Below are 16,592 nucleotides of genomic sequence, written 5' to 3'. Positions count from 1 at the left end.
CACGTTTTAAGCCCTCGAAGTGAGCATTTGGGCCTTTTTAAGTCACTTTTACCATGAGCCAAATCTTGAGTTTTGGCTCCCTAGAAGCATGAAAATGACGATAAAGATGCTCATTTTATCTCCAAAAGTGATGATACACCTCTGAGAGTGAAAATTAGTTGAAAGATGAACATTTTCAAAACGGACTATTTTGGTCATCTCAGAGCAATTTCATCAGGTCGCGGGTCATCGATCGTTTTGCATGAAAAATTGAACGTTCTCGCATGAACATTAATTTACTCTAAATGTTGTTTATATCTCTTCCCGTAGTGAATAAACACGTTTTAAGCCCTCGAAGTCAGCATTTGGGACTTTTTAAGTCACTTTTAACCATGAGCCAAATCTTGAGTTTTGACTCCCTAGAAGCATGAAAATGACGATAAAGATGCTAATTTTATCTTCAAAAGTGATGATCCACCTTTGAGAGTCAAAATTAGTTGAAAGATGAAAATTTTCAAAACGGACCATTTTGGTCATCTCGGAGCAATTTCATCAGGTCGCGGGTCATCGATCGTTTTGCATGAAAAATTGAACGTTCTTGCATAAACATTAATTTACTCTAAATGTTGTTTATATGTCTTCCCGCAGTGAATAAACAAGTTTTAAGCCCTCGAAGTGAGCATTTGGGTCCTTTTAATTCACTTTTATCCATAAGCCAAATCTTGAGTTTTGGCTCCTTAGAAGCATGAAAATGACGATAAAGATGCTCATTTTACCTCCAAAAGTGATGATCCACCTCTGAAAGTCAGAATTAGTTGAAAGATGGAAGGTTTTAAAACGGACCATTTTGGTCATCTCAGAGCAATTTCATCAGGTCGCGGGTCATCGATCGTTTTGCATGAAAAATTGAACGTTCTCGCATGAACAATAATTTACTCTAAATGTTGTTTATATCTCTTCCCGCAGTGAATAAACACATTTTAAGCCCTCAAAGTGAGCATTTGGGTCCTTTTAAGTCACTTTTACCCATGAGCCAAATCTTGAGTTTTGGCTCCCTAGAAGCATGAAAATGACTATAAAGATGCTCATTTTAGCTCCAAAAGTGATGATCCACCTCTGAGAGTAAAAATTAGTTGAAAGATGAACATTTTCAAAACGGACCATTTTGGTCATCTCAGAGCAATTTCATCAGGTCGCGGGTCAACGATCGTTTTGCATGAAAAATTGAACGTTCTCGCATGAACATTGTTTTACTCTAAATGTTGTTTATTACTCTTTCCGCAGTGAATAAACACGTTTTAAGCCCTCGAAGTGAGCATTTGGGTCCTTTTAAGTCACTTTTAACCATGAGCCAAATCTTGAGTTTTGGCTCCCTAGAAGCATGAAAATGACGATAAAGATGCTCATTTTATCTCCAAAAGTGATGATACACCTCTGAGAGTCAAAATTAGTTGAAAGATGAACATTTTCAAAACTGACTATTTTGGTCATATCAGAGCAATTTCATCAGGTCGCGGGTCATCGATCGTTTTGCATGAAAAATTGAACGTTCTCGCATGAACATTAATTTACTCTAAATGTTGTTTATATCTCTTCCCGCAGTGAATAAACACGTTTTAAGCCCTCGAAGTGAGCATTTGGGCCTTTTTAAGTCACTTTTAACCATGAGCCAAATCTTGAGTTTTGGCTCCCTAGAAGCATGAAAATGACGACAAAGATGCTCATTTTATTTCCAAAAGTGATGATCCACCTCTGAGAGTCAAAATTAGTTGAAAGATGAAAATTTTCAAAAAGGACTATTTTGGTCATATCAGAGCAATTTCATCAGGTCGCGGGTCATCGATCGTTTTGCATGAAAAATTGAACGTTCTCGCATGAACATTAATTTAATCTAAATGTTGTTTATATCTCTTCCCGCAGTGAATAAACACGTTTTAAGCCCTCGAAGTGAGCATTTGGGCCTTTTTAAGTCACTTTTAACCATGAGCCAAATCTTGAGTTTTGGCTCCTTAGAAGCATGAAAATGACGATAAAGATGCTCATTTTATCTCCAAAAGTGATGATCCACCTCTGAAAGTCAGAATTAGTTGAAAGATGGAAGGTTTTAAAAAGGACCATTTTGGTCATCTCAGAGCAATTTCATCAGGTCGCGGGTCATCGATCGTTTTGCATGAAAAATTGAACGTTCTTGCATGAACATTAATTTACTCTAAATGTTGTTTATATCTCTTCCCGCAGTGAATAAACACGTTTTAAGCCTTCGAAGTGAGCATTTGGGTCCTTTTAAGCCACTTTTTACCATGAGCCAAATCTTGAGTTTTGGCTCCTTAGAAGCATGAAAATGACGATAAAGATGCTCATTTTATCTCCAAAAGTGATGATCCACCTCTGAGAGTCAAAATTAGTTGAAAGATGAAAATTTTCAAAACAGACCATTTTGGTCATCTCGGAGCAATTTCATCAGGTCGCGGGTCATCGATCGTTTTGCATGAAAAATTGAAAGTTCTTGCATGAACATTAATTTACTCTAAATGTTGTTTATATCTCTTCCCGCAGTGAATAAACACGTTTTCAGCCCTCGAAGTGAGCATTTGGGCCTTTTTAAGTCACTTTTAACCCTGAGCCAAATCTTGAGTTTTGGCTCCCTAGAAGCATGAAAATGACGATAAAGATGCTCATTTTATCTCCAAAAGTGATGATCCACCTCTGAGAGTCAAAATTAGTTGAAAGATGAAAATGTTCAAAACGGACCATTTTGGTCATCTCGGAGCAATTTCATCAGGTCGCGGGTCATCGATCGTTTTGCATGAAAAATTGAACGTTCTTGCATAAACATTAATTTACTCTAAATGTTGTTTATATCTCTTCCCGCAGTGAATAAACACGTTTTAAGCTCTCGAAGTGAGCATTTGGGTCCTTTTAAGTCACTTTTAACCATGAGCCAAATCTTGAATTTTGGCTCCCTAGAAGCATGAAAATTACTTTAAAGATGCTCATTTTATCTCCAAAAGTGATGATCCACCTCTGAAAGTCAAAATTAGTTGAAAGATGGAAATTTTCAAAATGGACCATTTTGGTCATCTCAGAGCAATTTCATCAGGTCGCGGGTCATCGATCGTTTTGCATGAAAAATTGAACGTTCTCGCATGAACAATAAATTCACTCTAAATGTTGTTTATATGTCTTCCAGCAGTGAATAAACACGTTTTAAGCCCTCGAAGTGAGCATTTGGGTCCTTTTAAGTCACTTTTAACCATGAGCCAAATCTTGAGTTTTGGCTCCCTAGAAGTATGAAAATGACGATAAAGATGCTCATTTACCTGTGAGAGTCAAAATTAGTTGAAAGATGAAAATTTTCAAAACGGACTATTTTGGTCATCTCAGAGCAATTTCATCAGGTCGCGGGTCATCGATCGTTTTGCATGAAAAATTGAACGTTCTCGAATGAACATTAATTTACTCTAAATGTTGTTCATATCTCTTCCCGCAGTGAATAAACACGTTTTAAGCCCTCGAAGTGAGCATTTGGGCCTTTTTAAGTCACTTTTAACCATGAGCCAAATCTTGAGTTTTGGCTCCCTAGAAGCATGAAAATGACGACAAAGATGCTCATTTCATCTCCAAAAGTGATGATCCACCTCTGAGAGTCAAAATTAGTTGAAAGATGAAAATTTTCAAAACGGACCATTTTGGTCTTCTCGGAGCAATTTCATCAGGTCGCGGGTCATCGATCGTTTTGCATGAAAAATTGAAAGTTCTTGCATGAACATTAATTTACTCTAAATGTTGTTTATATCTCTTCCCGCAGTGAATAAACACGTTTTAAGCCCTCGAAGTGAGCATTTGGGCCTTTTTAAGTCACTTTTACCATGAGCCACATCTTGAGTTTTGGCTCCCTAGAAGCATGAAAATGACGATAAAGATGCTCATTTTATCTCCAAAATTGATGATACACCTCTGAGAGTGAAAATTAGTTGAAAGATGAACATTTTCAAAACGGACTATTTTGGTCATCTCAGAGCAATTTCATCAGGTCGCGGGTCATCGATCGTTTTGCATGAAAAATTGAACGTTCTCGCATGAACATTAACTTACTCTAAATGTTGTTTATATCTCTTCCCGTAGTGAATAAACACGTTTTAAGCCCTCGAAGTCAGCATTTGGGACTTTTTAAGTCACTTTTAACCATGAGCCAAATCTTGAGTTTTGACTCCCTAGAAGCATGAAAATGACGATAAAGATGCTAATTTTATCTTCAAAAGTGATGATCCACCTTTGAGAGTCAAAATTAGTTGAAAAATGAAAATTTTCAAAACGTACCATTTTGGTCATCTCGGAGCAATTTCATCAGGTCGCGGGTCATCGATCGTTTTGCATGAAAAATTGAACGTTCTTGCATAAACATTAATTTACTCTAAATGTTGTTTATATGTCTTCCCGCAGTGAATAAACACGTTTTAAGCCATCGAAGTGAGCATTTGGGTCCTTTTAATTCACTTTTATCCATAAGCCAAATCTTGAGTTTTGGCTCCTTAGAAGCATGAAAATGACGATGAAGATGCTCATTTTACCTCCAAAAGTGATGATCCACCTCTGAAAGTCAGAATTAGTTGAAAGATGGAAGGTTTTAAAACGGACCATTTTGGTCATCTCAGAGCAATTTCATCAGGTCGCGGGTCATCGATCGTTTTGCATGAAAAATTGAACGTTCTCGCATGAACAATAATTTACTCTAAATGTTGTTTATATCTCTTCCCGCAGTGAATAAACACATTTTAAGCCCTCAAAGTGAGCATTTGGGTCCTTTTAAGTCACTTTTACCCATGAGCCAAATCTTGAGTTTTGGCTCCCTAGAAGCATGAAAATGACTATAAAGATGCTCATTTTAGCTCCAAAAATGATGATCCACCTCTGAGAATAAAAATTAGTTGAAAGATGAACATTTTCAAAACGGACCATTTTGGTCATCTCAGAGCAATTTCATCAGGTCGCGGGTCAACGATCGTTTTGCATGAAAATTTGAACGTTCTCGCATGAACATTGTTTTACTCTAAATGTTGTTTATTACTCTTTCCGCAGTGAATAAACACGTTTTAAGCCCTCGAAGTGAGCATTTGGGTCCTTTTAAGTCACTTTTAACCATGAGCCAAATCTTGAGTTTTGGCTCCCTAGAAGCATGAAAATGATGATAAAGATGCTCATTTTATCTCCAAAAGTGATGATCCACCTCTGAGAGTCAAAATTAGTTGAAAGATGAACATTTTCAAAATGGACCATTTTGGTCATCTCAGAGCAATTTCATAAGGTCACGGGTCATCGATCGTTTTGCATGAAAAATTGAACGTTCTCGCATGAACATTAATTTACTCTAAATGTTGTTTATATCTCTTCCCGCAGTGAATAAACACGTTTTAGGCCCTCGAAGTGAGCATTTGGGCCTTTTTAAGTCACTTTTAACCATGAGCCAAATCTTGAGTTTTTGCTCCCTAGAAGCTTGAAAATGACAATAAAGATGCTTATTTTATCTCCAAAAGTGATGATCCACCTGTGAGAGTCAAATTTAGTTGAAAGATGAAAATTTTCAAAACGGACCAATTTGGTCATCTCAGAGCAATTTCATCAGATCGCGGGTCATCGATCATTTTGCATTAAAAATTGAACGTTCTCGCATGAACATTAATTTACTCTAAATGTTGTTTATTACTCTTTCCACAGTGAATAAACACGTTTTAAGCCCTCGAAGTGAGCATTTGGGTCCTTTTAAGTCACTTTTAACCATGAGCCAAATCTTGAGTTTTGGCTCCCTAGAAGCATGAAAATGATGATAAAGATGCTCATTTTATCTCCAAAAGTGATGATACACCTCTGAGAGTTAATATTAGTTGAAGATGAACATTTTCAAAACGGGCTATTTTGGTCATCTCAGAGCAATTTCATCAGGTCGCGGGTCCTCGATCGTTTTGCATGAAAAATTGAACGTTCTCGAATGAACATTAATTTACTCTAAATGTTGTTTATATCTCTTCCCGCAGTGAATAAACACGTTTTAAGCCCTCGAAGTGAGCATTTGGGCCTTTTTAAGTCACTTTTAACCATGAGCCAAATCTTGAGTTTTGGCTCCCTAGAAGCATGAAAATGACTATAAAGATGCTCATTTTAGCTCCAAAAATGATGATCCACCTCTGAGAGTAAAAATTAGTTGAAAGATGAACATTTTCAAAATGGACCATTTTGGTCATCTCAGAGCAATTTCATCAGGTCGCGGGTCAACGATCGTTTTGCATGAAAATTTGAACGTTCTCGCATGAACATTGTTTTACTCTAAATGTTGTTTATTACTCTTTCCGCAGTGAATAAACACGTTTTAAGCCCTCTAAGTGAGCATTTGGGTCCTTTTAAGTCACTTTTAACCATGAGCCAAATCTTGAGTTTTGGCTCCCTAGAAGCATGAAAATGATGATAAAGATGCTCATTTTATCTCCAAAAGTGATGATCCACCTCTGAGAGTCAAAATTAGTTGAAAGATGAACATTTTCAAAATGGACCATTTTGGTCATCTCAGAGCAATTTCATCAGGTCACGGGTCATCGATCGTTTTGCATGAAAAATTGAACGTTCTCCATGAACATTAATTTACTCTAAATGTTGTTTATATCTCTTCCCGCAGTGAATAAACACGTTTTAGGCCCTCGAAGTGAGCATTTGGGCCTTTTTAAGTCACTTTTAACCATGAGCCAAATCTTGAGTTTTTGCTCCCTAGAAGCTTGAAAATGACAATAAAGATGCTTATTTTATCTCCAAAAGTGATGATCCACCTGTGAGAGTCAAATTTAGTTGAAAGATGAAAATTTTCAAAACGGACCAATTTGGTCATCTCAGAGCAATTTCATCAGGTCGCGGGTCATCGATCATTTTGCATGAAAAATTGAACGTTCTCGCCTGAACATTAATTTACTCTAAATGTTGTTTATTACTCTTTCCACAGTGAATAAACACGTTTTAAGCCCTCGAAGTGAGCATTTGGGTCCTTTTAAGTCACTTTTAACCATGAGCCAAATCTTGAGTTTTGGCTCCCTAGAAGCATGAAAATGATGATAAAGATGCTCATTTTATCTCCAAAAGTGATGATACACCTCTGAGAGTTAATATTAGTTGAAAGATGAACATTTTCAAAACGGGCTATTTTGGTCATCTCAGAGCAATTTCATCAGGTCGCGGGTCCTCGATCGTTTTGCATGAAAAATTGAACGTTCTCGAATGAACATTAATTTACTCTAAATGTTGTTTATATCTCTTCCCGCAGTGAATAAACACGTTTTAAGCCCTCGAAGTGAGCATTTGGGCCTTTTTAAGTCACTTTTAACCATGAGCCAAATCTTGAGTTTTGGCTCCCTAGAAGTATGAAAATGACGACAAAGATGCTCATTTCATCTCCAAAAGTGATGATCCACCTCTGAGAGTCAAAATTAGTTGAAAGATGATACATTTTCAAAACGGACCATTTTGGTCATCTCGGAGCAATTTCATCAGGTCGCGGGTCATCGATAGTTTTGCATGAAAAATTGAACGTTCTCGCATGAACAATAATTTACTCTAAATGTTGTTTATATCTCTTCCGCAGTGAATAAACACATTTTAAGCCCTCAAAGTGAGCATTTGGGTCCTTTTAAGTCACTTTTACCCATGAGCCAAATCTTGAGTTTTGGCTCCCTAGAAGCATGAAAATGACTATAAAGATGCTCATTTTAGCTCCAAAAATGATGATCCACCTCTGAGAGTAAAAATTAGTTGAAAGATGAACATTTTCAAAACGGACCATTTTGGTCATCTCAGAGCAATTTCATCAGGTCGCGGGTCAACGATCGTTTTGCATGAAAATTTGAACGTTCTCGCATGAACATTGTTTTACTCTAAATGTTGTTTATTACTCTTTCCGCAGTGAATAAACACGTTTTAAGCCCTCAAAGTGAGCATTTGGGTCCTTTTAAGTCACTTTTAACCATGAGCCAAATCTTGAGTTTTGGCTCCCTAGAAGCATGAAAATGACTATAAAGATGCTCATTTTAGCTCCAAAAATGATGATCCACCTCTGAGAGTAAAAATTAGTTGAAAGATGAACATTTTCAAAACGGACCATTTTGGTCATCTCAGAGCAATTTCATCAGGTCGCGGGTCAACGATCGTTTTGCATGAAAATTTGAACGTTCTCGCATGAACATTGTTTTACTCTAAATGTTGTTTATTACTCTTTCCGCAGTGAATAAACACGTTTTAAGCCCTCGAAGTGAGCATTTGGGTCCTTTTAAGTCACTTTTAACCATGAGCCAAATCTTGAGTTTTGGCTCCCTAGAAGCATGAAAATGATGATAAAGATGCTCATTTTATCTCCAAAAGTGATGATCCACCTCTGAGAGTCAAAATTAGTTGAAAGATGAACATTTTCAAAATGGACCATTTTGGTCATCTCAGAGCAATTTCATCAGGTCACGGGTCATCGATCGTTTTGCATGAAAAATTGAACGTTCTCGCATGAACATTAATTTACTCTAAATGTTGTTTATATCTCTTCCCGCAGTGAATAAACACGTTTTAGGCCCTCGAAGTGAGCATTTGGGCCTTTTTAAGTCACTTTTAACCATGAGCCAAATCGTGAGTTTTTGCTCCCTAGAAGCTTGAAAATGACAATAAAGATGCTTATTTTATCTCCAAAAGTGATGATCCACCTGTGAGAGTCAAATTTAGTTGAAAGATGAAAATTTTCAAAACGGACCAATTTGGTCATCTCAGAGCAATTTCATCAGGTCGCGGGTCATCGATCATTTTGCATGAAAAATTGAACGTTCTCGCATGAACATTAATTTACTCTAAATGTTGTTTATTACTCTTTCCACAGTGAATAAACACGTTTTAAGCCCTCGAAGTGAGCATTTGGGTCCTTTTAAGTCACTTTTAACCATGAGCCAAATCTTGAGTTTTGGCTCCCTAGAAGCATGAAAATGATGATAAGGATGCTCATTTTATCTCCAAAAGTGATGATACACCTCTGAGAGTTAATATTAGTTGAAAGATGAACATTTTCAAAACGGGCTATTTTGGTCATCTCAGAGCAATTTCATCAGGTCGCGGGTCCTCGATCGTTTTGCATGAAAAATTGAACGTTCTCGAATGAACATTAATTTACTCTAAATGTTGTTTATATCTCTTCCCGCAGTGAATAAACACGTTTTAAGCCCTCGAAGTGAGCATTTGGGCCTTTTTAAGTCACTTTTAACCATGAGCCAAATCTTGAGTTTTGGCTCCCTAGAAGCATGAAAATGACTATAAAGATGCTCATTTTAGCTCCAAAAATGATGATCCACCTCTGAGAGTAAAAATTAGTTGAAAGATGAACATTTTCAAAACGGACCATTTTGGTCATCTCAGAGCAATTTCATCAGGTCGCGGGTCAACGATCGTTTTGCATGAAAATTTGAACGTTCTCGCATGAACATTGTTTTACTCTAAATGTTGTTTATTACTCTTTCCGCAGTGAATAAACACGTTTTAAGCCCTCGAAGTGAGCATTTGGGTCCTTTTAAGTCACTTTTAACCATGAGCCAAATCTTGAGTTTTGGCTCCCTAGAAGCATGAAAATGATGATAAAGATGCTCATTTTATCTCCAAAAGTGATGATCCACCTCTGAGAGTCAAAATTAGTTGAAAGATGAACATTTTCAAAATGGACCATTTTGGTCATCTCAGAGCAATTTCATCAGGTCACGGGTCATCGATCGTTTTGCATGAAAAATTGAACGTTCTCGCATGAACATTGTTTTACTCTAAATGTTGTTTATTACTCTTTCCGCAGTGAATAAACACGTTTTAAGCCCTCGAAGTGAGCATTTGGGTCCTTTTAAGTCACTTTTAACCATGAGCCAAATCTTGAGTTTTGGCTCCCTAGAAGTATGAAAATGACGATAAAGATGCTCATTTACCTGTGAGAGTCAAAATTAGTTGAAAGATGAAAATTTTCAAAACGGACTATTTTGGTCATCTCAGAGCAATTTCATCAGGTCGCGGGTCATCGATCGTTTTGCATGAAAAATTGAACGTTCTCGAATGAACATTAATTTACTCTAAATGTTGTTCATATCTCTTCCCGCAGTGAATAAACACGTTTTAAGCCCTCGAAGTGAGCATTTGGGCCTTTTTAAGTCACTTTTAACCATGAGCCAAATCTTGAGTTTTGGCTCCCTAGAAGCATGAAAATGACGACAAAGATGCTCATTTCATCTCCAAAAGTGATGATCCACCTCTGAGAGTCAAAATTAGTTGAAAGATGAAAATTTTCAAAACGGACCATTTTGGTCTTCTCGGAGCAATTTCATCAGGTCGCGGGTCATCGATCGTTTTGCATGAAAAATTGAAAGTTCTTGCATGAACATTAATTTACTCTAAATGTTGTTTATATCTCTTCCCGCAGTGAATAAACACGTTTTAAGCCCTCGAAGTGAGCATTTGGGCCTTTTTAAGTCACTTTTACCATGAGCCACATCTTGAGTTTTGGCTCCCTAGAAGCATGAAAATGACGATAAAGATGCTCATTTTATCTCCAAAAGTGATGATACACCTCTGAGAGTGAAAATTAGTTGAAAGATGAACATTTTCAAAACGGACTATTTTGGTCATCTCAGAGCAATTTCATCAGGTCGCGGGTCATCGATCGTTTTGCATGAAAAATTGAACGTTCTCGCATGAACATTAATTTACTCTAAATGTTGTTTATATCTCTTCCCGTAGTGAATAAACACGTTTTAAGCCCTCGAAGTCAGCATTTGGGACTTTTTAAGTCACTTTTAACCATGAGCCAAATCTTGAGTTTTGACTCCCTAGAAGCATGAAAATGACGATAAAGATGCTAATTTTATCTTCAAAAGTGATGATCCACCTTTGAGAGTCAAAATTAGTTGAAAAATGAAAATTTTCAAAACGGACCATTTTGGTCATCTCGGAGCAATTTCATCAGGTCGCGGGTCATTGATCGTTTTGCATGAAAAATTGAACGTTCTTGCATAAACATTAATTTACTCTAAATGTTGTTTATATGTCTTCCCGCGGTGAATAAACACGTTTTAAGCCCTCGAAGTGAGCATTTGGGTCCTTTTAATTCACTTTTATCCATAAGCCAAATCTTGAGTTTTGGCTCCTTAGAAGCATGAAAATGACGATAAAGATGCTCATTTTACCTCCAAAAGTGATGATCCACCTCTGAAAGTCAGAATTAGTTGAAAGATGGAAGGTTTTAAAACGGACCATTTTGGTCATCTCAGAGCAATTTCATCAGGTCGCGGGTCATCGATCGTTTTGCATGAAAAATTGAACGTTCTCGCATGAACAATAATTTACTCTAAATGTTGTTTATATCTCTTCCCGCAGTGAATAAACACATTTTAAGCCCTCAAAGTGAGCATTTGGGTCCTTTTAAGTCACTTTTACCCATGAGCCAAATCTTGAGTTTTGGCTCCCTAGAAGCATGAAAATGACTATAAAGATGCTCATTTTAGCTCCAAAAATGATGATCCACCTCTGAGAGTAAAAATTAGTTGAAAGATGAACATTTTCAAAACGGACCATTTTGGTCATCTCAGAGCAATTTCATCAGGTCGCGGGTCAACGATCGTTTTGCATGAAAATTTGAACGTTCTCGCATGAACATTGTTTTACTCTAAATGTTGTTTATTACTCTTTCCGCAGTGAATAAACACATTTTAAGCCCTCGAAGTGAGCATTTGGGTCCTTTTAAGTCACTTTTAACCATGAGCCAAATCTTGAGTTTTGGCTCCCTAGAAGCATGAAAATGATGATAAAGATGCTCATTTTATCTCCAAAAGTGATGATCCACCTCTGAGAGTCAAAATTAGTTGAAAGATGAAAATTTTCAAAATGGACCATTTTGGTCATCTCAGAGCAATTTCATCAGGTCACGGGTCATCGATCGTTTTGCATGAAAAATTGAACGTTCTCGCATGAACATTAATTTACTCTAAATGTTGTTTATATCTCTTCCCGCAGTGAATAAACACGTTTTAGGCCCTCGAAGTGAGCATTTGGGCCTTTTTAAGTCACTTTTAACCATGAGCCAAATCTTGAGTTTTTGCTCCCTAGAAGCTTGAAAATGACAATAAAGATGCTTATTTTATCTCCAAAAGTGATGATCCACCTGTGAGAGTCAAATTTAGTTGAAAGATGAAAATTTTCAAAACGGACCAATTTGGTCATCTCAGAGCAATTTCATCAGATCGCGGGTCATCGATCATTTTGCATTAAAAATTGAACGTTCTCGCATGAACATTAATTTACTCTAAATGTTGTTTATTACTCTTTCCACAGTGAATAAACACGTTTTAAGCCCTCGAAGTGAGCATTTGGGTCCTTTTAAATCACTTTTAACCATGAGCCAAATCTTGAGTTTTGGCTCCCTAGAAGCATGAAAATGATGATAAAGATGCTCATTTTATCTCCAAAAGTGATGATACACCTCTGAGAGTTAATATTAGTTGAAAGATGAACATTTTCAAAACGGGCTATTTTGGTCATCTCAGAGCAATTTCATCAGGTCGCGGGTCCTCGATCGTTTTGCATGAAAAATTGAACGTTCTCGAATGAACATTAATTTACTCTAAATGTTGTTTATATCTCTTCCCGCAGTGAATAAACACGTTTTAAGCCCTCGAAGTGAGCATTTGGGCCTTTTTAAGTCACTTTTAACCATGAGCCAAATCTTGAGTTTTGGCTCCCTAGAAGCATGAAAATGACTATAAAGATGCTCATTTTAGCTCCAAAAATGATGATCCACCTCTGAGAGTAAAAATTAGTTGAAAGATGAACATTTTCAAAACGGACCATTTTGGTCATCTCAGAGCAATTTCATCAGGTCGCGGGTCAACGATCGTTTTGCATGAAAATTTGAACGTTCTCGCATGAACATTGTTTTACTCTAAATGTTGTTTATTACTCTTTCCGCAGTGAATAAACACGTTTTAAGCCCTCGAAGTGAGCATTTGGGTCCTTTTAAGTCACTTTTAACCATGAGCCAAATCTTGAGTTTTGGCTCCCTAGAAGCATGAAAATGATGATAAAGATGCTCATTTTATCTCCAAAAGTGATGATCCACCTCTGAGAGTCAAAATTAGTTGAAAGATGAACATTTTCAAAATGGACCATTTTGGTCATCTCAGAGCAATTTCATCAGGTCACGGGTCATCGATCGTTTTGCATGAAAAATTGAACGTTCTCGCATGAACATTAATTTACTCTAAATGTTGTTTATATCTCTTCCCGCAGTGAATAAACACGTTTTAGGCCCTCGAAGTGAGCATTTGGGCCTTTTTAAGTCACTTTTAACCATGAGCCAAATCTTGAGTTTTTGCTCCCTAGAAGCTTGAAAATGACAATAAAGATGCTTATTTTATCTCCAAAAGTGATGATCCACCTGTGAGAGTCAAATTTAGTTGAAAGATGAAAATTTTCAAAACGGACCAATTTGGTCATCTCAGAGCAATTTCATCAGGTCGCGGGTCATCGATCATTTTGCATGAAAAATTGAACGTTCTCGCCTGAACATTAATTTACTCTAAATGTTGTTTATTACTCTTTCCACAGTGAATAAACACGTTTTAAGCCCTCGAAGTGAGCATTTGGGTCCTTTTAAGTCACTTTTAACCATGAGCCAAATCTTGAGTTTTGGCTCCCTAGAAGCATGAAAATGATGATAAAGATGCTCATTTTATCTCCAAAAGTGATGATACACCTCTGAGAGTTAATATTAGTTGAAAGATGAACATTTTCAAAACGGGCTATTTTGGTCATCTCAGAGCAATTTCATCAGGTCGCGGGTCCTCGATCGTTTTGCATGAAAAATTGAACGTTCTCGAATGAACATTAATTTACTCTAAATGTTGTTTATATCTCTTCCCGCAGTGAATAAACACGTTTTAAGCCCTCGAAGTGAGCATTTGGCCCTTTTTAAGTCACTTTTAACCATGAGCCAAATCTTGAGTTTTGGCTCCCTAGAAGTATGAAAATGACGACAAAGATGCTCATTTCATCTCCAAAAGTGATGATCCACCTCTGAGAGTCAAAATTAGTTGAAAGATGATACATTTTCAAAACGGACCATTTTGGTCATCTCGGAGCAATTTCATCAGGTCGCGGGTCATCGATAGTTTTGCATGAAAAATTGAACGTTCTCGCATGAACAATAATTTACTCTAAATGTTGTTTATATCTCTTCCCGCAGTGAATAAACACATTTTAAGCCCTCAAAGTGAGCATTTGGGTCCTTTTAAGTCACTTTTACCCATGAGCCAAATCTTGAGTTTTGGCTCCCTAGAAGCATGAAAATGACTATAAAGATGCTCATTTTAGCTCCAAAAATGATGATCCACCTCTGAGAGTAAAAATTAGTTGAAAGATGAACATTTTCAAAACGGACCATTTTGGTCATCTCAGAGCAATTTCATCAGGTCGCGGGTCAACGATCGTTTTGCATGAAAATTTGAACGTTCTCGCATGAACATTGTTTTACTCTAAATGTTGTTTATTACTCTTTCCGCAGTGAATAAACACGTTTTAAGCCCTCGAAGTGAGCATTTGGGTCCTTTTAAGTCACTTTTAACCATGAGCCAAATCTTGAGTTTTGGCTCCCTAGAAGCATGAAAATGATGATAAAGATGCTCATTTTATCTCCAAAAGTGATGATCCACCTCTGAGAGTCAAAATTAGTTGAAAGATGAACATTTTCAAAATGGACCATTTTGGTCATCTCAGAGCAATTTCATCAGGTCACGGGTCATCGATCGTTTTGCATGAAAAATTGAACGTTCTCGCATGAACATTAATTTACTCTAAATGTTGTTTATATCTCTTCCCGCAGTGAATAAACACGTTTTAGGCCCTCGAAGTGAGCATTTGGGCCTTTTTAAGTCACTTTTAACCATGAGCCAAATCTTGAGTTTTTGCTCCCTAGAAGCTTGAAAATGACAATAAAGATGCTTATTTTATCTCCAAAAGTGATGATCCACCTGTGAGAGTCAAATTTAGTTGAAAGATGAAAATTTTCAAAACGGACCAATTTGGTCATCTCAGAGCAATTTCATCAGGTCGCGGGTCATCGATCATTTTGCATGAAAAATTGAACGTTCTCGCATGAACATTAATTTACTCTAAATGTTGTTTATTACTCTTTCCACAGTGAATAAACACGTTTTAAGCCCTCGAAGTGAGCATTTGGGTCCTTTTAAGTCACTTTTAACCATGAGCCAAATCTTGAGTTTTGGCTCCCTAGAAGCATGAAAATGATGATAAGGATGCTCATTTTATCTCCAAAAGTGATGATACACCTCTGAGAGTTAATATTAGTTGAAAGATGAACATTTTCAAAACGGGCTATTTTGGTCATCTCAGAGCAATTTCATCAGGTCGCGGGTCCTCGATCGTTTTGCATGAAAAATTGAACGTTCTCGAATGAACATTAATTTACTCTAAATGTTGTTTATATCTCTTCCCGCAGTGAATAAACACGTTTTAAGCCCTCGAAGTGAGCATTTGGGCCTTTTTAAGTCACTTTTAACCATGAGCCAAATCTTGAGTTTTGGCTCCCTAGAAGCATGAAAATGACTATAAAGATGCTCATTTTAGCTCCAAAAATGATGATCCACCTCTGAGAGTAAAAATTAGTTGAAAGATGAACATTTTCAAAACGGACCATTTTGGTCATCTCAGAGCAATTTCATCAGGTCGCGGGTCAACGATCGTTTTGCATGAAAATTTGAACGTTCTCGCATGAACATTGTTTTACTCTAAATGTTGTTTATTACTCTTTCCGCAGTGAATAAACACGTTTTAAGCCCTCGAAGTGAGCATTTGGGTCCTTTTAAGTCACTTTTAACCATGAGCCAAATCTTGAGTTTTGGCTCCCTAGAAGCATGAAAATGACGATAAAGATGCTCATTTTATCTCCAAAAGTGATGATACACCTCTGAGAGTCAAAATTAGTTGAAAGATGAACATTTTCAAAACGGACTATTTTGGTAATCTCAGAGCAATTTCATCAGGTCGCGGGTCATCGATCGTTTTGCATGAAAAATTGAACGTTCTTGCATGAACATTAATTTACTCTAAATGTTGTTTATATCTCTTCCAGCAGTGAATAAACACGTTTTAAGCCCTCGAAGTGAGCATTTGGGTCCTTTTAAGTCACTTTTAACCATGAGCCAAATCTTGAGTTTTGACTCCCTAGAAGCATGAAAATGACGATAAAGATGCTCATTTTATCTCCAAAAGTGATGATACACCTCTGAGAGTCAAAATTAGTTGAAAGATGAACATTTTTAAAACGGACTATTTTGGTCATCTCAGAGCAATTTCATCAGGTCGCGGGTCATCGATCGTTTTGCATGAAAAATTGAACGTTCTTGCATGAACATTAATTTACTCTAAATGTTGTTTATATCTCTTCCAGCAGTGAATAAACACGTTTTAAGCCCTCGAAGTGAGCATTTGGGTCCTTTTAAGTCACTTTTAACCATGAGCCAAATCTTGAGTTTTGGCTCCCTAGAAGCATGAAAATGACG

The sequence above is a fragment of the Lissotriton helveticus genome, chromosome 2_1 (assembly GCF_964261635.1).
Source record: "Lissotriton helveticus chromosome 2_1, aLisHel1.1, whole genome shotgun sequence".
NCBI classification, from domain to species: Eukaryota; Metazoa; Chordata; class Amphibia; order Caudata; family Salamandridae; genus Lissotriton; species Lissotriton helveticus.
The sequence above is the reverse complement of the archived record's forward strand: the minus strand, read 5'-3'. Positions refer to the sequence as shown.